The sequence below is a fragment of the Anopheles marshallii genome, chromosome 3 (assembly GCF_943734725.1).
Source record: "Anopheles marshallii chromosome 3, idAnoMarsDA_429_01, whole genome shotgun sequence".
Classification (NCBI taxonomy): domain Eukaryota; kingdom Metazoa; phylum Arthropoda; class Insecta; order Diptera; family Culicidae; genus Anopheles; species Anopheles marshallii.
Genome location: NC_071327.1, coordinates 3114822 through 3138063, shown reverse-complemented (window position 1 = coordinate 3138063; position 23242 = coordinate 3114822).

The window sequence follows — 23242 nt, the reverse complement described above, 5'->3', positions numbered from 1 at the left end:
CGTAATGAATTGCGCGCGCGATAGGGAAAATCCAACGAAAGGACCAACCCGCCTAACGAAGCGTGGAATGAAAGCAATGGAGTCTAATTTAAAAATTAATTTGTCCTGCCCTCGGAGGTTACCGCAATTGCAAGACTGGAAGCGAAACGGGTTCGTTTTGGCTTCGACCCGCTGGAAGCAACAAGAAACTCAAACATAACAATGCACACAACCAGGAGGTCATACCTTGACAATTGTTTATGGACCGCTCTACCAGCGGCTGTAGGAGAGTGGCTAGTAGAGTCGCCGATGTGAGATAAGAATAAATCACACCAAACCGTGCTTAAAGCCCGCAAGGCATCGTTTGTACAAACTATTTGATAGCACTTCCAATGTGCTCGCGGAAGTGAGTTTACCGTAAGTACCTCCGTGAGTAACAACGGAAACGTGGTGAGATCCACGATCGATCACAAGCGTTTGAGATTGTATCGGGAGGGGATGATTGGTTTCATACCGTCAGTAAGACTTCTGTCCACTCCGGTCCAACAACATACGTGGGTAGTTCTGTAAATCTATAATCTCTGCAACACAGACAGACTGCAAGACGGACGAGTTGAAAAATGAGCCCGAGTAGATTGAAGTCGTCGTGCAATTTGTTCGCGCGTCATCGCTGTACTTTATCGTGGGCGGCGATTTAAGGGTCCGTATATCAGCGCCCTTTACGGACACACCCACCGTCGCCACAATAGTGATGTCACGGCATACGGCACAAACAGCGGAGTGAACATAATTTTATAATTGGAATAGATTTTTATTGCCCCGGTTGTCTCGGCGTCTGTGGTCTATGTCTCATTATTTGAGGTTAGTGCCGCAATTCGTCATCAACAGTTTCTGAGTCGTGCCTTGTAGTGATTGATCAAGTCATATTTTAATGCCAATTGTAAGAGTCTGTGTGCTGAGCGTTGAGAGAACGTGGCAATGAGTTCTGCAGTTGGGCGTGACTGTGTTGCAGACGGAGATGTTGTAACTACATTTCCGGTCTGAAGGCGTTAGTTTGAATCAAGTAACGGAGAGGTTCTGGTGATTCTGTCCAACGGGGCAATAAACTAGCGGATACGTTGTTTGCTCAGGGAAACAGAGACACTGACAGTCAACTAGCAGCAGCATCTAAAGGTGTATTAATAGATGCATCCGGCAATGTTGTGTATAAGAAATGAGATTACTTTTCACTTATCTTCTTTTTACTTCATGAACGCTGATGAGCTCAGCTCCCCAAGCGGAAGTATCAAACGCAAACGAGATGCTCTGGAACCATCCAAACAATGTATCATTCTTGGCGTTAGTGTCTAGTCAACCTAGATCTTCAGCAGATCTAGAGCACGCAACTGTTTGTAGGTCGTTCTGCTTCGACAATTTAGCATATCCCCTGTCCACAAGAGGCGGCCCGAGGCGATTCTAGCTGATGGTTAGTTCAAGAAATGCCTTGAACGATCGGTCACGACATCGGTACCTTAGGTATGCATGCTACCTCAGGAGAGTAACATTATCATAGCCGGTTTTTGGCTGTCTGTGTGGATAGTTTAGGCAGATCGGGTTTAATCAAAATTGTAAATGATACAGTAAGCTGAGCAAAGGTACGAAATGTACAACCCTGAGAGCTGTGGCTTTGCGCATGAATAATTCATGATGTTGTGGAATTCTTTGGTAGATGAAGTTGTTTACAAAAATTTGCCGTTCCATCGCTGTTTGGAGTGGTTGTATTTTAAGTGTGTGCTGATTCAAGAAAGATTCGCCCGCATTGAGATTTGTCAGATAAGATGAGTATAACTGATAACGGTTTAGTATTTAAAGAGACGCGTGAAACCAAGCGAAGGGGGTTTCCATTGTTTCCTAGAATTCCACAATTTGAGGTACGTAATGAGTAGAAGGCAAGATTGCAATTCTTTCTTAAATGATGATGATCGTCATCATCCAGGGGAAAACTGTGCGGGATGGTCCTTAACTGATCGTGATTATTCCTAATTCCAAACTCGTATCCGAGACTGTTGTATCTGGTTGGTAATTTAATGCGCATCAGCTATTGAGATGCCTTAAACCGCTTGCCAGTGTTTTAAATCTCGTGCTGCTTGCTCATGGATCTTAATTTTTTACCAGACCAAATATCTGGGAAACCACTTTATTCGGCTGGTTTTTCATTAAAATCACCTCAAACAATCATCCGCTTCATGTTTTGCTTCCATTTCCTGCAAACCGATTCCAAATGGAGGGCCGCCACATGGAGGCAATTTCTGTTCGGATGTCCGGTGAAAAGGGCGCACAGCGTAGAAAACATATGCCATGTAATATCTTCAACACATCATCTCCTCACCCTCGTATCGCTACCATCGAATGGGTGTCGAAATAGTAAACACAGGCACCCGCGCACCGTTGTTTCGGTCGCTGCAAATGGGTATGTAACTACCGGCACCGCCACCACGACCACCGTGCATTGGATGCGTCGTGAAACGTGCAACGGAAACATAAACATGCTCCTCTCGGTGTGTGAGGCGTGACGTCGTGTTTTTGGGAGCAGATCTCCGACGGTGAAAGGGAGCGTGGTCCACCAATTCTGTGTCGGCATTTGGTTTCATTCCCCCGCATTGTTGGTCCAGCAACTCCACACCGCGCGTTTTGAAAAGGTGCATGGCAAGATCGCAAGAAATTGGAGCAATGTAAATTGAATATGGTACACGATGTTGCTGCTGGGTTGATGCGTTTGTGCTTGCTTAATGCAGATTGTTGGTAGTATATGGAGGTTTCTCTCTGGAAACTGGGTTCAAGAAGAGTTCTGGAGTTCCTGGATAAGAAAAATAAGAAAGTATTTTTCAATTCAAATCAAGCCAAGTGAAGTGTAAATTAGTCGCATGAGTATCTTAAGCTACATTGCAAGCTTTAAGCCGATACTTCAACTATTTTCCATCCGAACGCCTAATATGCACCTACTGTGCTATATTTTGAAGATGGATTGGAATCAAACAATTCTTGTGTGTGGTATTCTATTCAAACTTTTTGTGACCATGTTCGTACTACTGGCACCATACGCAAGCACAGTGTTGCTCCGTTTTGTTTAAAATCGTGTTGTTTTGATATACAACACACGCCTTTTCGTATGGTGTGTTCAACTTCTCACTGAACTTTAAAGTTGAGACGAACCTGCTAATCAAAAATCAAGTTTCGTGCACCGTGATCAGATGATCAATTTCTGTTCACCCTCCTGTGAGCTCGATGTAATCGTTGTAAAAGGATGTAATAGAGGGGAGCACACTCACAATATACACTCTAACATTTATGATCGTGTGGTGGACTTCCGCACTCACGCATCGTTTGCATTACCATTGCAGCGAGGGCAGGTGAAATGAATGAACGGAGCACCATTTGAGTTTTGTGTTGTGTGTGTGTTTTTATTTTTTGGGAGATCCACGTGTGCAACGCGCCTTGGTGGTTTACTTCCATAAAGGCGGCACATTATACTCATGGCTGTGTGCAGTATGATGACCACACACTACATGAGTTATAATCATTATTGCCACCGGGGTTCGGATGTGTGGAGAAAAGGAACACGCACCTAACTGATCATTATATTGCTCTGCTATTTCCGCCATATTGTAAGCGACCGTATGTGTTTGGAACCGCCACCGAGTGGCAAGAAAGGTGGCTATGTTTTTTGGGGGATTTATGCTTTGAACATCTGGAAAAAAGCGTTCCGCATTATGTTCCACGTCCGTCGGAGAAGCATTCATACGATGCGAGATTCGAGATGAGATAATGAATCGTTTCAGGTTGTGTGGATATATGTTGTTTTGAACCGTAGCTTTGTTAGACAATACAAAAATATCCTGACAAGAAGCGTGAACATGGGGGTGATTTAATTCTTGTTATTGTTTTCGTTTGACGAGGGTGAGCTCTCTGGAGCTGTCAACAGAGCGTTTTCATAAACGGAAGATCTGTTGCAAGCGCCATTATGTATGCTTTCAGATGCGCCGACATATAGCTCTCCTATTGAATGTTGTAGAAAAAACTAGCAGTGTTTAGTACAGTTTTACTAGTACAATTTTCCAAAATGTTATAATCATATGATCATAGCTATAATCAAGCTGAAGCAATTGAGGTCCATTATTTCCGGATGCGTTGCTCTATGAATTTCAATATGACCATATCGTTTTTTAGATGGCAATGTGTGTAACGAACCTCTTCCCTTTGGTTCGTCGTGTAATGAACACTATTTGATTACTTGGAGGGATTCGATACAGACTCCAGCAGCCTGTCAAATCGCAGTTGATGGATGGTGTGCTTCGTGCTGGTGGAGCCGCGGTCCAATTTCAATTGGTCGAAATGTTGACTGTCATTTCGGTTTGGTTCGTTTTTCGTAAAGGTCGTTGATTCCAACTCGCGTTCGTAATTCGTGTAATGCAGATACTTGAAATGATGAGCCTTTTTCACTAACAACAACAACAACAACAACACCATCCACTGATTGAAGGGTTCATCACCATCACTAGCGGAGGGTCTTTCGTAAGAGGTTTGAATGTTTGGAAGGTGATCTCTAATTTTGACCCATAACAAGGTGTGATTGGTTTTTGAGGCTGTAGGGTTGTTTTTTTTTTTAGCCGAACCCAAGAGCTCTACGTTTTTTTTATGTAACTGACACGCTTTCTATGGTGATCGGTCGGATCGCTCGTTATCATTTAAATATTTGTATGTTTATGCGCACATCTTCCAAATTAAACACACTTTGTGGTGCAACTGTAGATGAGATATGGACACTATCTTTAACTTTGGCGTTGTGTTGTGGTTCGATGTAATTGCCAACCTCTCCAATTTATATTATAACGCATCGATGCGCTTTCTGCTTTAGTTTATTTACATAATATGTGAACGACGATGAAAAGTTATCTGCAGCATTGATTAGATGGCTTTTGATTGACAGATTGTGCTGTTGCCTCGCCTGGTGGTTGTTTGTGTTCACCGGCACGCAGGGCGTAAAAAACCGGTTGGTCGATTATTCGGAAATGCGCATGTTTATGCTTGCTTCCTTTGTACGCAATTTATCTCACATCTCGAGCACAAAGTATGAAACAAAAAATGGTAAAAATAAGTCGGCAGATAGCATTACCGACTACATGGTGGGTCAAGCTGTAAATCATGTAAGTGATCATGGTATTTACTTAATGTGAGCATGCTTCTGGCTTGCGTGAGATGTGAAGACAGCGTTTAATTGTGGTGATTGAGCAACTTCTTCTAATTGCAACATGCCTTTCAGAAAACGAGAACGTGCGTGCTGTGTTCGAATCTGCGTCTTCTAACATAGCAATGTTAAGGTTTGAATTGATGAAGTATTGAAAAATTAGACAAGGGTTAGGGAAAAGACGTACCAAGCGCGCGAGTAAATTATAAAGTGCAGACACCCTGCTCGTATGCGGGTAGTTTTAGTTTTAGGAACTCCTTAAGTAGAAGGTTACGATGATGAATGATGAGTTGTGTGTTTTTTGCCTACATAAGTTATCACCATGCCTCGTTTTTCTGCAAGCTGATGTAAATAACGGGAAACAAAAAAAAATCCAAGACACATCTGTCTGAGTCAGGGTGTAGGTTTTTGGGCAATATTTCATGATCGTACGTTTTTCTCTTTTCTTTCCCAGGTGAGTTTCGCAATCGCCTACGGCAGAGATGGATTTTTCACGGTGGATTACAACGCACAGGCTTGCCGGTGATGTATTACAGTGCGATAGTTAGTGGTGGCCCGTGTGCAGAATCAATATACGGGAATGGTTGTCTTTGCTGCGAAACACTTTAACCAATAGCGCTTGACAGGCAGTGCTGGAATTGGTTAAGTGATTTACGTACATGTTTATGGGAGACGCAAAACAAAAATAAGTTGAATATGCTTGGGGCGTTATTTTCGGTCTCACACTACCCGTATGAATAACGTTCAACACGATTCGACGGATTATTTTTTATCTGTTTTAGACAGATATATTGTTGAAGTGTGCGAACGTTTTCTCCAACCGGAAAAAAGGAAAATCTTTCTACGCATCACACGACATATAATATGAGTTATTTTTATGATAGATCTGGAAGCTTTGTTTATTTTGGATGACATAGACCAAAGTGACTTTATTTGTACTATCACGCCACAATTTAAAAACTCTCTCACGGTAGCATTGACTGATCAACATTCAATGGACAGAATGGATAAATTTTGGCAACATAAATTGCCACAGACGGGCACGCTGGTTGGCGTAGGGAATCTCTTTGAACGCAATTATTTGATCATCAGCAAACAAAGATGGGGAAACGAAGCGATTTTATTGGACCTAAATGGTTGTGGTTGCCAAGATGGCTTTGGAGTTTAATCTGTATAATTGGCCACCGATGATGATCATTCGGTCGGCTAGCTGATTCTCATTTGGCGGTTGATTGGACTAACGGTGTTTTACAAGCGCACATAAACGAAAGTGCGTGTTTTTCTATCTTCAAATAGGGGGAAAATACATACACAGGGCAGAGGGTACCTCTCGGCATTAATGTCGCTGAAAGTTGGTCACTCGTTTGTCTTGGATTTATTGGAGTTGCCAGATTTGCTTTTTTTCTCGCCGAAGAAGGTTAAAAATGCCATCAGGCTACTGTTTGGCTGTTAGCTCCAAACGAATATCAAACGCGGACTGGGTTTTCCCCGTCCGCAGACTTTTTCTTTAACTGTGCCCGGAGACTGGAGGAGAGCTTTAATGTTTTTTGATTGGGGTCACGAAATGCGTAGACTGATTGGCTGATTGATTGATCGATAATTGCCCACGAGAAGTAAAGAGGGTGGCCAGATTGGAAGCCACGAAAAACTGGTAGATCAGGTTTGGTTAGACGACTGCCAGACAGGAGTTAACGTTTGACTTGAGCAAAAGTTCCCTCATTCACACAGTTTTAATGTCCTAAAATAATGTTTATTATCCACTGCATCCAATCATTTGTTGATCTTGGCAACATTTTTGCACACAGCACTCAGCATGAGACTCTCAAGAACAGAAATAAAATGACGATTGGAGAAGTCGTTAAATCATAACTTTCACCACCTTCCGCAGCTTTAGCAACTCTTGGAAAACCACTGTGCAGTACCATTACTTCTTCAGTTGATTAGAGGAGTTGTTCTGTTTCGTGTTTAACGCCCAGAGGGTGAAAGACCCTATTGGACAGGCCAACCGTACCGGACATTCGATTGATTTGGAAAGGTTGATGTAACCGCCTCCTTGTGATGTTTGATTTCTACCCTTTTTCGTTTCGCTCGGTGCGGGAGGAGACTGCCCAACGGAACTGTCGGTATTTCCCCAACCGCTTGTCCGACGCGGTCCATCCGTCCATCGGTATGAGGACCACCGCAGGGGTACGGCGATGATGATGGGCGGAACGGAGTTGAACTGTCAGTTTACGTCAGCAGTTCCAGACGTCCCGTGCCGGAACGACGATGGTCCCATCGGAATCGGCGGTATCGGCAACAGTGTTGCCAATTTCGCTTCGTTAGAAGTCCATCAAAATCCACAAGCACTGATGCAAGAGAAGCAAGGCGAGCAAGAAAGAGACGGGGTGTACGTGTGTGGGTAATTACCCTTCACCCTTACTGATAGGGCGACGGGTGAGTTGAAACTGTCCTGCGGGCGGTGAATGACGCAGCGCGCTGGGTCTTCGCAAGACTCGATCGGTCACACGCCAAGTTCGTCGGACACGGGTCGCAAAAGATCACTTTCCCTTTGGCTGAAGCCTTTTTTCCCACCCGCCCATTAGAGCTTGCACGGGCACACAAATGGAAACAATTGCACCAGTACCCGTACCGCAGGAAGTATGGGCACGAATGGCAAACGCCACCCTTTTGATGATGGGGTTGTATGTGAAGAACCGGGAAGGGGTCGTGAGGACATCCGTACGGAGAGGGGTTGGGATTTATGTAGGGATTAATTTAAAGGAAAGCTTGCGAAAATCACACACCCTGCCATGGTTCCTTCTTCCATTCGGTTCCGCACGTCTCGCATTTGAAAGTCCGATATTCATCCGCTATTTCTTCGATGGTTGTGGCCGAACGTCCGATTGGAAGTGTAAAGTGATGATCGTAATTATCCCGAACTTACATTCAGCCGCCCCAAAAAGTGCAGCTATGAGTTTGCAGAAAAGCACACAAGAACAACCCTCACTGATTATTATTGGTGCGCAACCACCATCAAGGGAGAAAACGCGAGCTTTTCTTGCATAGAGATCGACTCAACGTAAACCTTTCCCTATGCAAGTGATGTTTTTTTTTCTTTTCATGCCGTAAATTTGCAAGCCTGCTCAACCGAAAATGGCCTAACGAGGTATTGGTTATGCGGTAATGATTCGTTTTGCTAGGTTGATGAGATGGGAGTGTCGTTCGTTATTTTTGCCACCCTGGCATTGTAAGTGTGAAGTTGAGTGGATTTTAAGCGGCACCTAATGATGGTTAGATGAATGGAATTATTTGTACGTTTTTTTTTTCTATTTCTTAATGAAGCCATCCAATCCGGAAAGGGTTATTCACCAAGGGGTCATTGACTAAAATAGTAAATCAAGTGTGAAAAAGGATTTCAATGCTGTCGGAGATTGACAAGTTATGAATATTTACAACTAGTAATATTGTTTCGCTACAAATGGCAAAAAGTCATTCAGCAAAAGTAAAAGTGTGAAAATGTTCGAATGATTCTCCGTTAGAGTATGTGACGTACTCTAGTAGTAAATTGAGTAAGTATGACTAACGTTCCCAGTTATTGGCATTTAAGTTAATTTTAACTTCAACTGTTTACAATCAGTTCGAGTGAGCATGTCATTCACCCTAAACACTTTCGGCGCAAAGGATGTAGAGTTCACGTGGATTCCGTTACGAAAGGATCGCCTAGAGCAAATGTAGAGTAGTGCCTTATATAGACACTCCTCAATATCTTAGGGGTTTGAAACATAGTGGCGCATACGCTCACAAGGTATAGTGGATCTCAGACACAACGCAAGCGTTAAATAATTATGCAAATCATGTCCGCCGACAAGCGTGTAAAATGGAGTGAGTAGCCTTAAGCTACAATGTTGCCGTCTTGCTTAGTTGAGTGAACTCTCTTCGGCATCATCTCCCCTTAGGGGGAGGTCTCTAAGACGCACGCGACACAAAACGCTTCGATTTCTGTCCACACAATCGTCTAACGGTTAGTTCCGTCGATTAAAATCTTGATTCCCGACTCAGACTCAAACCAAAAGTGGATCACTTGCTTTCTTGGAAGACGGGTATGCTGGTGGAGGGCTATAAAGTACTCTCCCAAGAGATACAGGCCATGGTGTACCATGACGACATTTCGCCGTTTTAATCAACAATCAACCTGAAGCTCCACTGCTGTGTGGAAAAGCGGAAGTCATTCGTCGTTGTCGTCGTCGTCGTTTTGCGGTGCCATTTTTGCTCGACCTATCGCGTCCGGAAAGTAGCGGATTTTGCCTACCTCACTATCCACAAAGTATGCGTCCCCTTGCCTTGGCTCATTCGTTAAAGTTATGACTGGCGATCTTTCCGCTCCATAGGCTGGCCGGGATCAATTTTAGCGGGCGGATATGATCAGCCACTCACGATCGGCAAGTGGTCACGAGCGTGTGGGAGCGTTCCCTCTTTTCGCGAGCAAATTGCAATAAATCGATCAAAAACTGGGAACCCAGGGAGGGCCAAGTCCTTCCCGTACAAAACGAGCGATGACAACAGCGCCGGCAACCGATCAGGTGGCTGGACTATTATGGTTCGGTTTCTTGTTATGCTTCCATGCAGTCGGACATATTTCTAGTGGCTAATTACATGCATGCGCCGTCACACTGCCGATGGTATAAGCTTTGTGTGCAAGATGTCAAAACGGCTAACGACGATCGATCGCTGCGACTACCGTTGACGTAGGCATGAGTTATATCGCCCTGCGATACTGATCATCGATGCAGAAAAGCTGTGGCGGTGAAGGCATGATTATAGCAATAGCAAATTATTCGCATAATTAATTGCGACATGATGACTGAGAGGCCTTGAGAGATTCGTTCGTGCAGGGTGCAGTCGAAGTACATTTATGATCTAGTTTGAAGTGGGTTTTTCTCATACGCTAGTCTTAATATTTATGTGTTTTGCATGATCGTTTACTTCAAGGGCAATATTTCAGATGTTGTTACCATTTTTCGGCTCCGGCAGTAGGCACTTTGGTAATAAGCACGATTTTCCGCTTAAGTTCACAGTACGCTTATAATCCCTTTTCTATGCTAGCCATTAATAATAAAGTGAATGTTTATTCGAGCGGGCTTTTAATCGCTCGATAGTTTGTTTCGACTTTGTATTCGATGGAAATCATGCATATTTATGATACGGTTCGAGTGTGGCGGTATGTGGTGCAGTCCGGAGGGCTCGGTAAGCTTAATCGGTAAGTGGGTCACGCGCGTCGCGTTGGTGTTAAATTACACCCGGTGAGGAGCATACGCGAACATAATGATGCAGCCCGAAAGAGTTGCATGTTAAACGCGCTCCGGTTGTTTCGGATGAGGTCCGGTTGAGGCGAAATTGGAGAAGCGAGGTGAAGACATCAAAAAACAATGTAAACCTGTACAACAGGCAGGCGGGTGAGGTACCCACAATAAGAGTGTTTTCGAGGTAGTTGAAGCGTGCTAAAATCTCACTCTCATCGTGTTTTAGGATGATGATTATGTTGATCGGTTTTATGATTGGTACGGAGTGCGCGGTCGCATTCCTTTGATGTGCGCCTGCTTACAATAAACTGAGCCCGCCTTCACAGAATCAGATGTAATGGGACGTGATTGTGTTGACATGATTCGATAGCGATCATCTACAAGTGTTTTGATGTGGGCGCTTACGTATACGGAGAAGAAAGAGAGTGCAATTCCTATGAATTCACGGTCCGATCTTCTTCTAAGATTAAGCTTTCCGGACACATTGCTCAAAACTATTGGCGTAAGACTTGCGACTCGTAACCAACCGGATCTAAAACGTATACAGGCAGGTTAATGTTAGAAAACAAAGTTATCATTTGTTTTTATATACATTTTGAATTACAACTCCTTGAAATGTCCATTAACTAAGTAATTTTATCCTTTAAACCAGCACGATACAATCGTATGCACTTGCAGTAAGCAACGCCTACTGTACAAATATCCTATAATGGACAACATTTATCTTCCTACGTTCATGTAATAGGCGATCATGCAAACGATAGTGGAAATATGAGATTTTGATCTTGGATTAAAACATTCCACCGTCGTCCAAATTATCGATCAATCAATCGATGCTGGAGCTCTCTCATAACTAGCATCCGTCCTGTTAAGGGTCTGAAAGCCCCCCAGAAATGCATCGCGCAATATCTTCGGGTGTAAAGGAAAAACACATTACAAGAAACTTTCCATTTTTTTCACCGTTCATTACACTTCACCCCGTGGAGATATTAAATGAAATCGATTATGAAATAAAGCCGCACGGACATCACTTTCCGTTTCGGTGGTACATTCGCATTCTGCGGCACCCGAATGTTCGGAAGATCGATTTCACGTCGATGCTCGGTTGAACGCGGTGTCACTTTTACATGCATTGGGAGTGTTACAAGAGTGTTACGAAAATTGATCGTTTATACTTTTCGTCTAGCGCCTTATGGATGGGTAGTGAAAGAATTACACACCACAGAGACCTGGTACAAATGTCATGCCCGCTCCGTGCTCCAGAGGGCTATCCCTCATGTGGCGCTGTGTATTGTTTTGGTCCAAACTGATTCCCTCTTCACGTTGTGTTGCGTTTGGATCACATTCGACATGGCATTCGTGGCGATAGAAAAAGGTCTTGTGGTTCAATTTTCGATTGCTCACTTACTCAAATCCCCGTGATGCCGTAGCCTTTCAGTCTTGTTGCGTTGTTGGCCAATAAATTGACCGCATGAATGTGGGGAGGAAGTTAAAAAGGGTTTTTAACACCCATCCCAATGTAACAATGTCTCGTTGCATCACGGTCCTGCTGTCCCCTGCGGGAGGATGAACGTCGATAAGTTTTATTTCTTGTTTCATCGTCGGAGTAGTTGGGTCGATGGGACGCATGCCGGACACTGGCTGCACGATGGCGTTTGGGCCGCGCAGGCCAATTTGGCTTTTAACACTTTCACTCGCAAAGCCCTTTAGGCGGGCGGTGTCAAAAAATGCAAAACCCTTTAAGGTCACACACCGAATAGGGATTTGAACTGCGGGAAACATCTTCCACCTTTCTTGGGTGCAGAAGAATAGAAAGGTGATGGAGGTGGGTTGACAGTTAACTATAAATCACTTTCTACTAGCCTATGCAGGGTAAAGGGATGATCAAAGGAAACTGAAAAGTTGGAGCAGATTTATAAAGTCGTCTTCCATTCCGACCCGAACTGTGGCACAAAGATATAGCTACCAAAAATAACAGAATGAAAGCTCTCTTTTTACATGTTTGAAAACGCATTTCGCTTTCGTTACGATTAATGGCAAGTCGGGGCAGTGCATGTCTTCGTTTCAGTTGCGATTGTTGCGCCCTTTCCATCCGTGACCCATCGTGTTCCGAATGATTGATATGCGTTATTTATGCATTTCGGTAGCATGATCTCCATACGAAAACGTAGTGAAGACTCTGTTTGGAAGCTACATTTACATACGGAAGACGAAGAGCACCGGTTTTCTTTTCAGTTTTTTTTTAAATTTTGAAGCTTTTGCTGCGCAACTGAGTGCTTTATTGGTACAATGGGCAACTTATAAACGATGTAAGCAAGGATGAAGAGATCCTGCCCAGCCTGTCTCGGCCGAAAACATTATTACCTCCAAATAAATTATCCACCGATCAATTACTCCAATGATTTCGAAAGGGCACAAGTCGACCCCATTGTGGAGGACTTTCCTGACCAAGGGGTAATTTTTATTACACCGCTAATATAACGACCCCACACGGTTCGCAGCTGCGCTCAAGATTACGACTACGATGGGGAAAATCGATTGGCTCTGTCTGTCTAGAAAGTCGACGGGGAAGTTACCTTCTCAACCCGGTAGGGGGCACAAGATGTTTACGCTTTTCGATCACCAATCGACTTCCGTCGAAGGAAGGAAGCCATCTTTACACAGGATGTCCAACGCATGTACGTTGCGGAGCATCGTTGTGGACGAAACCAAAACCACAGACACACAAATTCGAGAAATCGAGTAAAGAAAGCTATCAACGATAATATATGAGGTGCGCTTTCGAAACGTTTCCTTCTCATCGCGCTTCGAGAGAAGCCACCGATGGTCCTTAGCATTGAGGCTCTTGTGGTTCAACACACCCACCCGATCGTAAAGAGCTTGTAGTCAAGCGTCACACGGTGGCATTTTGGCAAATTGAAAGGAAAATCAATTCCACCCACACCTCTCCCTTTTTTTTCCTTCTATTTGCAATTTTCAACCAGCTCAACATGAAGGGGGCGTTCTTGAATTACGGGGGTAGATTGAAATAGAAATGAAGTCTTTTAGGCATGGGGCGGTCCGATGGAGGATGGCTTCTTTCTTGTGCGTCATAGTGTTTGGGGTAACTGAATTCCCCTACTGCATTGGTGCACAAAAACGAAAGAAAATGAAAGTGAAGTTCATCGTAAAAGGTTACCCACCAAGCATCTCCTCAGTTACGTTCGATGTTGTACGGTTGTTGTCGGATGTTACATGGACTATTTTTAGCATTTTCGCAACTTGTCCTGTACCCTGGTCCTGGTCGGGTGGTAGTCTTATAATTAAGTAATCCAGGAAAGGTACGTACAGGAAATAAATACAAGTTCCATCCACAGTATTTTTACTTTTCGAATCAAATCTTCACGGTGGTAATTATTGGGCAAGTCCGGGCTCCCCATTCGTTGATCGTTGACAGGGGAGAATTCTTGCGCGGTAACTTTCGCCACGCGCTGGCATGGTGTTGGTTTTTTCGCGAACGAGTAAAATTGGACGTTAACCGATATAAAAGACAGGCGGAGAGGATTTGCGTGTCTTGGAAGTTTTACGGGAGTTGCCAAAGAGGTTACTGGAGAAGGCAATAATTCCTTGCCGCGTCTGGGAGTCGAAAGGTATGATCATCATGGATCTTAAGCCTTATTTATCTCCACCGCTCAAGACGCGGCTTGCATTTGCTGATGTTCGGTGGACATATGATATGCTTGATTATGCTTCTTCGCTTACTTTGACTTCCTGCTCAGTACGGGAAGATAAAAACCTTGCCAAGCGATGATGCAGTAAGTGTCCAGCAGGATTTTTTGATGGAAATAAAAAAACGTTTTACCAGTAGCGAGATGGAAGTAGTGAGCTTTTACCAACAAATCAAGTAAAATTGCCCAATTTATATTAAAAACAGAATAAATCGACAGTCAGCACGTGAGTAACAAGCAAAAAGTGATCGTACATAAATATACTGGAGTAATACAGATTTATCACAGTAGATGTTGGGCAAAATTTTCGTCTGTGCTGTTTTCTTTTCCAAATTGAAACTCATTTGTACTGGGTAGAAAATTTACGTTTCACCAAGAAATGATCCCCATCTTCTCTTTCATCTTCCTTTCACTCATCACCTTTTAGCAACATAATCCTGATGTTGTGCCAGTGGAGGTATGTCTTTAACGCCTCGTCAACATGCAACCGTTTTGAAAAAGTTCACTACTGGCCCTACTGGTTAACCGACAAAGGGAGGATGTTTTTCGCGATGGTGCTCTAGTTGTGCCGCTCGCTTTTATGTTCATTTGCTCATTAAAGTACCGCTAGCCATAAGTACGTGTGTGCGCGTCTGTGCATGTTTTATGTTCTTCAAAAGTCGGATTTTGGGATTACGGGCAAAGAAAGCGTATAGGCGGATAGGAGGGCGATGAAGGTTCACTGTATCGTGGTGAGTGTTTTGTTACACATGGAACGTGATGAAATTTTTAAAGCGAACTGAAACCTCGGTAATTGTGTTTTTTTTTGTTGCAGTTTCTGGTTGTTTTAATGTGTTTTTTTTTGTTCACCACAAAAGAGAGGTTAAAATGACATAATGTGTACTTCACCAGCACACGCGTGGTGGGACACATGGGAAACATTTTATGCTCTCCCACCCCCTCGGTAGAGTGTGTCATTGACACCCGCTCGAGCTCATATTGCATCACACATATTGCCGAGCGTGATTCCATTCTTTCCATTATCCGCCCAGAAGGTTGAGCAGTGGAAACAATGCACGAATCCGCTTAACAGAGCATCGATCAAATTAACTCATTCGCAGTTTCGTGCATACAATGCAGTGGCGTGGAATGCGCGCGGTGTATCACTTTCATGCCAGCCCATTTTGGGCCTTTGGTAAACCGATTTGAATAGAATTGCTGCCATCGGAGAAGGAAAGGAACCGATTATGTTTCTTTATGCTATGTTAGGCTCTTTTTGTTTTGCTGAGTCTAAAAAGACACTTGTTTTTATTGTCCGCACTTTCCCCTTTAATCACCCTTCCGTTATTGCAGTCGGAAAACGATGTAATGATAATTATCACATTAGGTGTGTGTACGTAATTGAACGATGTGTGTGTGGCTTTATCTCACGAACGGCTCGGGGTGCGATTTGTGCCTTTAATGTCTCAATCAGTGTTCCCGTCTTGTGTACGTGCATTTCATAATTGATCACGTTAGCCGACTCGGTGTATGAGGCAAAGGTGCTGCAAAAGAAAGACAATCGGGCACATATTTATGTACACCGTGATCCATACGTAGTGTGGCGTGAGTTCCCATCCACCATCAATCACGGTAGCAAAAGTGGAAAGGAAAGAATGCAAAAATAAATGAAATAAAATAAATATTGCCCCACAGGCAAAACATTTACCTGTTCCGAACTCATTTCGAGCAATCCGATGGGTGTGGGATACGTGGTGTAAAAACAAGAAAACAAACTTATTGTTGCAATTGAAGCCTTACTGCAAATGATGATGGGAGACAGGCTAATAATAATGGAGTAAGAAGAGACTTCATTTTCCACGATCCCAAATTTCATACGATTCAATGTGTTTATCTGTTTTGATGGGTAAATAAATTGATCTGGCACTTGGCACTTTTAACTTTCGCTTTATTTTTCGATTTTCTTTACCTTAATGCCATAATAATGAATAATAATGTGTAACGGTATCCGCTTGCTGCATCTCAATAAATGTTTTACTCTGTCTCTCGAGATTATTGATTTTTCTCTGAAAGTTCCAAAACGGAACATTGATAACAGTATACCTTTTCTGACGATAATGCGCCACGCCATGCACAATTGTACCTTAATTCTAAAACGCTTCATCCACATTATCTCCTTGTAATTTCGCTCCGAATGCGATCAAGCCGGGCAGATTTGTGTGCAACTTTCACACGAAATTGCAAAAAAAAATCATTCAGATTAATAGTTCAGACATCGCGTTTTGAATGAGCAAAAATCGGCCACTGCCTGTGCTGTGTGACGACCCATTCGATTACGGACCGGAATCCTTTTTTGAATCCCGGGCAGGAAATAATTCGACCTCCGGGGGGTAAAAGCGATTATTAGCGGTGAGTCTGTCTGCGCCCTGGTTGTTGTTTATCTTATCTGGGAAGGAGAAGAAACAACCACGATCGAAAGGGTGATCAAGATTCGCTAGGTCCCCCTAGTGCTGTAATATATTATCTATTTTCCAAACGAAAGGGCAAGTAAGGTGTTCCGGTTTAGTTGGAAAGCTTCAAGTTATAGAGAGGGTTTGTTTTGTGTCATGAATCTGCTTTGCACTGTGCTAACCGAAATGTTCAGTTTGGGTTGAATTTGCTAAGTGGGATCTAATTGATGAGGGTGACCAACATCTGATGACATCCGGTGATAATTATCGCGACGATGATGACGGTCGTTTCCCAGCATTAGTGTCTTTGGATATTTGGTGTTTTCGGCGCCTAATGGAGATCAACCCAACATCTTTTTTTTCCATTTTTTATAAGGGAAATACAAGGTTAAAATAAAATTAGCAATCTCTTGAATAGCTAGGCGCTGTGACGAGAAAAGGTCCAATAAATATTTCTTCGACATAGTACTGAAGTAAAAGGGAAATTTATAAAATTTGCAAAATGTTGACCTTTCGAGAAAGATCTCCACTATTGAAATGAAGAACAGCAACTGGGAATCATTTACTAAAATTAATTACAGCATTCACACCTTTTTCCGGAGGTGCCCGAGATAAAAGACACCGATTATGATGATGAAGTTGCTATAAAACGACGGCAAAAGGTCGTTTGATGAAGCTTTCCTTCATCATTACGGGCGTAGCTGAAACGTTTATAAACAGTAAATAAAATAGCCTCTAAATTAAGCTTCTCATAAAAATTCAATTGCCTTACCACGGCTGGTGCGTTGTCGGGGTCACAATGAGTTGCGCTATAAAAGCATCACTTTCCCACTCAAACTAGGTGTGATATTTAAAACTATGCTCTAATGTTAGGATAATGTTATAAGAATGGAAATTAGTTTTCAAAAAAACATTCACAAATGAAGAAGATTTATGGTGGTCCCTGGTTTTAGCAGTAAACGGGAGCATTTTCGGTAAACTTTCGATTTTTCCGTCCCACTGTTACATTATTCCACTTTCGGGAGAAAAGTGATGTGATACAACAATGTCTCCACCATAAGAATTGGGAGTTTTCTTCGCCTGTCATGGGATATTGTGGTGAATAATGAAGTGCATCTATTTCACTAATGGTAGCTGAACAGAGGTAAGAAAAAGATGAATTCGTGTGTAGATTGAGAAATTACACGAATCATTAGTATGTATCTTGAAACGCCTAATTGCCCCAGCAGGAGATGTGAATTTGGGCGGTGGTTTGGTTGGAAATGAAAGTAAATATGGGCCACCCTATGCTGTGTGGGAGCAACCCATGAAAACAGGGTTGATAAAGACGAACTAAAGCCAACAGTATGGAATTCCAGTCCAATTCCTGCGTGCATCGGAACAGCATCGATCGTGTGCTTTTATTAGTGACCTAGTGCAACAGGAATCGTATGATAGATTTTCATTTCGAACCTTCAAAAACAATCGTGCTTCTTTATGAGTTGATAAAGGAAGCCGTTATTCCAAGGCATTTAAGGAATAAATTAATAACAAATTTCCAAAATGGATGGCATGCGAACGGTTGGCTCGAGCTGCCTGCTGTTGCAGCGCCCTACAGCGTTTACACTAATGAACCGAAAAGTCGGAAGAAATATAGACCAAATCAGTAAGAAAACAGTCATCGATCGACTTCCTTCGGTTTGGTGCGTGTCTGGAATGTTGTTGAATGTTGACTCTGGAAACTAAATTCCCTCGATTCCTGCTTTATTTCCTTATCATGTTCAGGTGTTGGAGTGAAACATTCGTGATCGTTAACCCCATTGGAGGAGATCCAATGCCGAGATTGATTGTTCTTTAAGAAAAACGGGAAAACATAAACGCTATTTCGTCTGTTTTTTGCCAAAATAGCGACGTGTGTGTTGTTTTTTATGTGAGAATGTTCAGGGAGCATCTGATGCGCGAAAAGGTTCGCGGATGATAAATGACGCTAGGAAATTCCCGTTAACTGTGTGACCCTTGCCCTCTATATCGTTAGACGGCGAGTGTGAGTGTTATTTTTTGCTTCTCTCCTATTGTCGGCAAATATCAAACATCAGCTTAAAATGATCGATTCCGATCGAAAATCATCAGATAGAAACAAATGATCAACTCCACTCCTTTCCTGCTGTACTAAACGGTGTTTCATTAATCATGTAACGCTGCTCTAAAGTCGCCCCATGGCAAAAAGAAAACACTAGACAGTTTTTTTTGCTTCTCACTAAAAGAAAAAATAAGAAAAGAGTTGAACGTTAGCGAAAAGTGGGAAGATTCCTCCGTTAACGCCTCGAGGCTGTGTGTCGTGAAGAGCATCGTCCACGCCAACTGAAATGGCGTAAGAAAGGGGGTCGTTAGCGAAAGTGGAGCTAATTCTTTCTGTAGGGCAGAATCAAAACGAATAGCTTATTCACAGGAAAAATAAAAGAAGAAATAGATTTTCATGAAAAAAAATAGATTTTTGGTAGTTTTCCTATTTTTTGTAAAGTATTTGTGTTTAGCAAACATGTCAGCTGCAACAACTAGAGCAACATGTTTTGTAACGTATTGTGACCATTCCACGGCAGCTACCTTCAATGCTACGTCATGGTAGTCTTTTTGAATGGAATGGTAGTTGTTTTTTATATTTTCAGCATGCCTCGTCGCTTGAATGAAAATAACATGACGGCAAAGTTAGCTAATGGCTAATTTGACGTGTAATGGAAAACCTTCGTGATGATGCTGGGGTGCATCATATGGAGGAGCATCGGGACCATTACAACGTTCCGTGCTATTGGTGGTTGCAGTTACCGTTTGAATAAAAATGTGCATTCGTCCGTAAGATACACATCCGGGGAGGGAAATTAACCAGCTGTAGGGAAAAGGGAATAGGTGAATTAGATTTATTGCAACGGTACATGCAAATATGACACACGGACGGGAGCTTGCGAGTACAGACACCAAACCGAACTCTGTGACGTTAGGTGCAGTAAAGCTTATTGTTCGGTTTTTCGTAGTGGAAATGGTTGGTGAATGGAGTTTGTAGAAACGGTTGGAAAATCGTCGACACTGCGTGTAAATTGGAATTTTTCCTTTCGAGAAGCAAATCGAGAAAAGAAAAAAACGAACCACCCGCTCAAGAAAGAAGTTGAAGAGTTGCAGCAAGCAATCGTGCATTCGCCGTGACCATATCATACACCACACAAACACACCTGTTAGTGTCGGCACACGGCCACAAGGCAAACCGGGTGCTGTAAGAAACCATTGGACGGAGCCGCGCCGCTGGTCAGGCTGGCTTTTCACTTTCGATATTTTGTGCCCCTTTTCTGCCCTCTATACGGGGTGTTAGCGTTTGGATAGTGATGTCAAGGGGTCGGAATTGCACATACAAAAACAAGAACCAAACCGCATGGCTCCATCATCCTTCGTGACGTTGCACGGGAGTGATAGAGCTGTATTCGTTACGTACACGTGTGTGTGGCAATTGGGAAAGTAATTTTCACTGCAGTCGGTCGCGTTCGTGCAGCCGCGTAAATTTTGCACGAATGCCGGATTGGCAATGGTTGTGCCGTGACCTTTTTTTCTGCGGTACGCGCGATAACACCGACTGGGGCGGCCGCGTCACTTTGCTGTTTTGTGCAAGGCGTTGCTCAGTCATTGCGGCGATTAGCGTTAGCGATATAAACTTGTTACAGCTTATTTTTACGAACGCTTTTGACTGCTGGTTTTTCTTCAGTCGGTTCGAAAGGCACGAAAAACTTGTCCAGCAGCCTTTGACGCCAGACGAAGCGTATGGCTCCTCCTAGGGTATCGTTTGATGTGTCCGGTGGTGTTTTTTTTTCCTTTGCGGAGTTGAATAATGCCTAACCCCTAGCGTATGAAGATAAAAATAAACTTGCAATTTACAAGAACCGGATGCGTTCCGGAGCCGTCAACTATAGTGGCGTTTAGTATGGTCATAGTGTCTAATAAAAAATATTGAGGTAACATTAAGCTTACTTAGCCATTTGGATTGAAAGCAAAAGCTTCCAGAGAGATATTTACGGTCAGTTAATGTCATGGGGCTTTGATGAGCTGTTTATCGATTTAACGTGAAAGTTTCGCTTGTTGACAGGCGAACTTTCCTAGCGGAAAAATATAATGAAAATGTTCATTCTCTTTAATAGACACCTATTCAAACGAAATGATTCGTGTTTGAAGAAAAGTTGTAACCATTATTGGATGTGATAGAATCATTGACACATGCTTAGTTTGTAAAGGATGAAGTTTTATTTGCAATTTAACTGCTTAACACATTTACTTTCAAGATCTTAACATTTTTTCTTCTTTGTGTACTTTTTTGCAGGTAAGTGACGATGTGAGCTGATGTTAGTGAATCACCAATCGATCGCGCATTCCGCACACCCTTGAGTCGGATCCATCTGTATAGAGCCTAAATTCAACCGATAAATCGTGCATGTGGTAATCTGCTTGAAAGGAATACTCTTTGTGTTGTTTTAGCTACAAACATGAATTTTATACATTGCATGGTTATCTTTGGACATTTTATGGTAGGTGTTAAAGGTGACTTAACCGCAAATCAAATGAAACCCTTAAGGCGAGATTGTTTTTATTTTCCTGCACTGCCATTATAATTGAAAATTTTGAAAGGGTCCGTTCTCTTTTGCGGGGAATGAATGGTCAAATAGACCAATGAGGTCTATTATTATTTTTTAGAGACAGTAATTATCGTCCCCATCGACGGTGGATGGGAAGGGAACCCCCTTGCTTTAGGGTAGTTTTCGCTTTGTTGATTTTAGTTAGTACGCAGAACAAAAGACTGCAAGCGACGAACCCTCGTTTACACCCGATGCTAGCAATGAACAAAGCACCGGGACGGAAACGAGCTTCGAGGAAGCAGTATTTTGATTTATTTTGATAAGCAAAATGATGGACCATGATGACAGGTTACACATGTTTCCGTGCCGACCAGTGTAACTGATGCGCTGTGTGTCACTCACCCGCCCGGTATAAATAAGGCAGCGTGTGGGGCAAGCGAAACTTTAACCACCTTCGAAACCCGTTATTTCTACCGCAGTACAGAGCAACTAGAGACATCAGGGTCATGAATATTAGAATGAATCGCTGTACTCGCGAACATGCAGCTTTATGTTGTACGGGGCCACCTACACGGTGCAGTAGACATTTTCTTCGAAAGGAAACACACTGTTGTGATGGCGTATCCGATTGCATGTTCGATCGGACCAAACCTCATAAAAGCATGATTGGCTTTCGTTCTAGAGCTGTCACAAACGCCAGCTTCATTATAAACCATATGTGGGCGATGAATAACCCTCGCGCGACCCTTGGTGTGGTGTGATGAGTTTATCGACCTTCGCATTGGTTGTCTTTGACTGTTCTTCCAGAAGGGAATATCATAAGAAGTTTCATAAGAAAAGAATTAATTTAAAGGTGATTTTATACGCATCTAAAGAGGACGCCACAAAGCCATCCCACACCGTGCATGTTACTTCATCATCGCCTTTATGAAACACCTTCACATATTGTTCTATCCGCACGAAGAATTCATTCGTTTGTCTATTCTTTTGTCATCCAAGTATGATCGCCCGCCTCGATCGATTTGTCAGCTGCGATAAAGTGAAGCTTTTTAGCGCTCCTCGCTCTGAGGATCTTCGATCAATAAATAATGCCGATAAATGTCGCATGGTGAAATGCGCTTTAAAAAGACGAACATGCTTAGTTTTCCTTGTTCATGGTCATTCCATTTGGTGAGTTACTTTCGGATTGGGCAGGCAGAGAGAAAACTGGTCGCACACGATTGAACAACCCAGCACGACAGACAGTTTGAAATGGATTAATTAGGCGCATCGAAAGCCTCTCGCCCGAAGTGAATTCTATCAGTCCCACCCGGGGTGGGTGAATCGTACAGTTCCATAGTTTATGGAACCTTTCTCGTGTCGCTCCTCATGTACATCTTCAAGCGGTGAGAATGAAATCATCAATGGGGGACCACAGCGATTGGTAATAAAGATTTAAGTGCAGCGATTTCGATCACGACTTCGATCGTTCGCACCGTGGAAGCATGTTTGCTTGTCCCTTCATGTGGATTAGTCCCGTATTTTTGCACGTGAATATCTCCATCATTGTCACCTTCTGAACCGGGTGGTGGCGTACCGTTGAAGAAGGTACGATGAGGAGCAAAACGGCAAAAGATTACATCAAAAGACGATTTCAGTGGGTCGTGACTGTCGTGTTATTTATAATCCTCCGTATTCGCGCGAAGCCAAATCAGAAGAGCGTGCAGATCGCAGGATTGGGAAAACGATGTTGCCATCCTGTGCTGAATGTGCAGGAGTTTTTTGTGGGTGTATGGGTAGAACTAGTTTATTTGCTTGACATCACAACGTTACACGCATATTCGTTCCGGAATGTTACGAATTAAGATGAACTGTATTTTGATGTATCTATTTGCAGGGTTTATCCCTAGGATCGATCAATTGTGCAAGTGTCACATTGGATTGATTCTCATAAGATTAAAAGGTGACCCGAATGGTGAATATTCTGATCTCTCTTCAGGTAAAAGTCTAGGAAATACAACATTTTATGCAATTCATTACATTTATTTTCCTA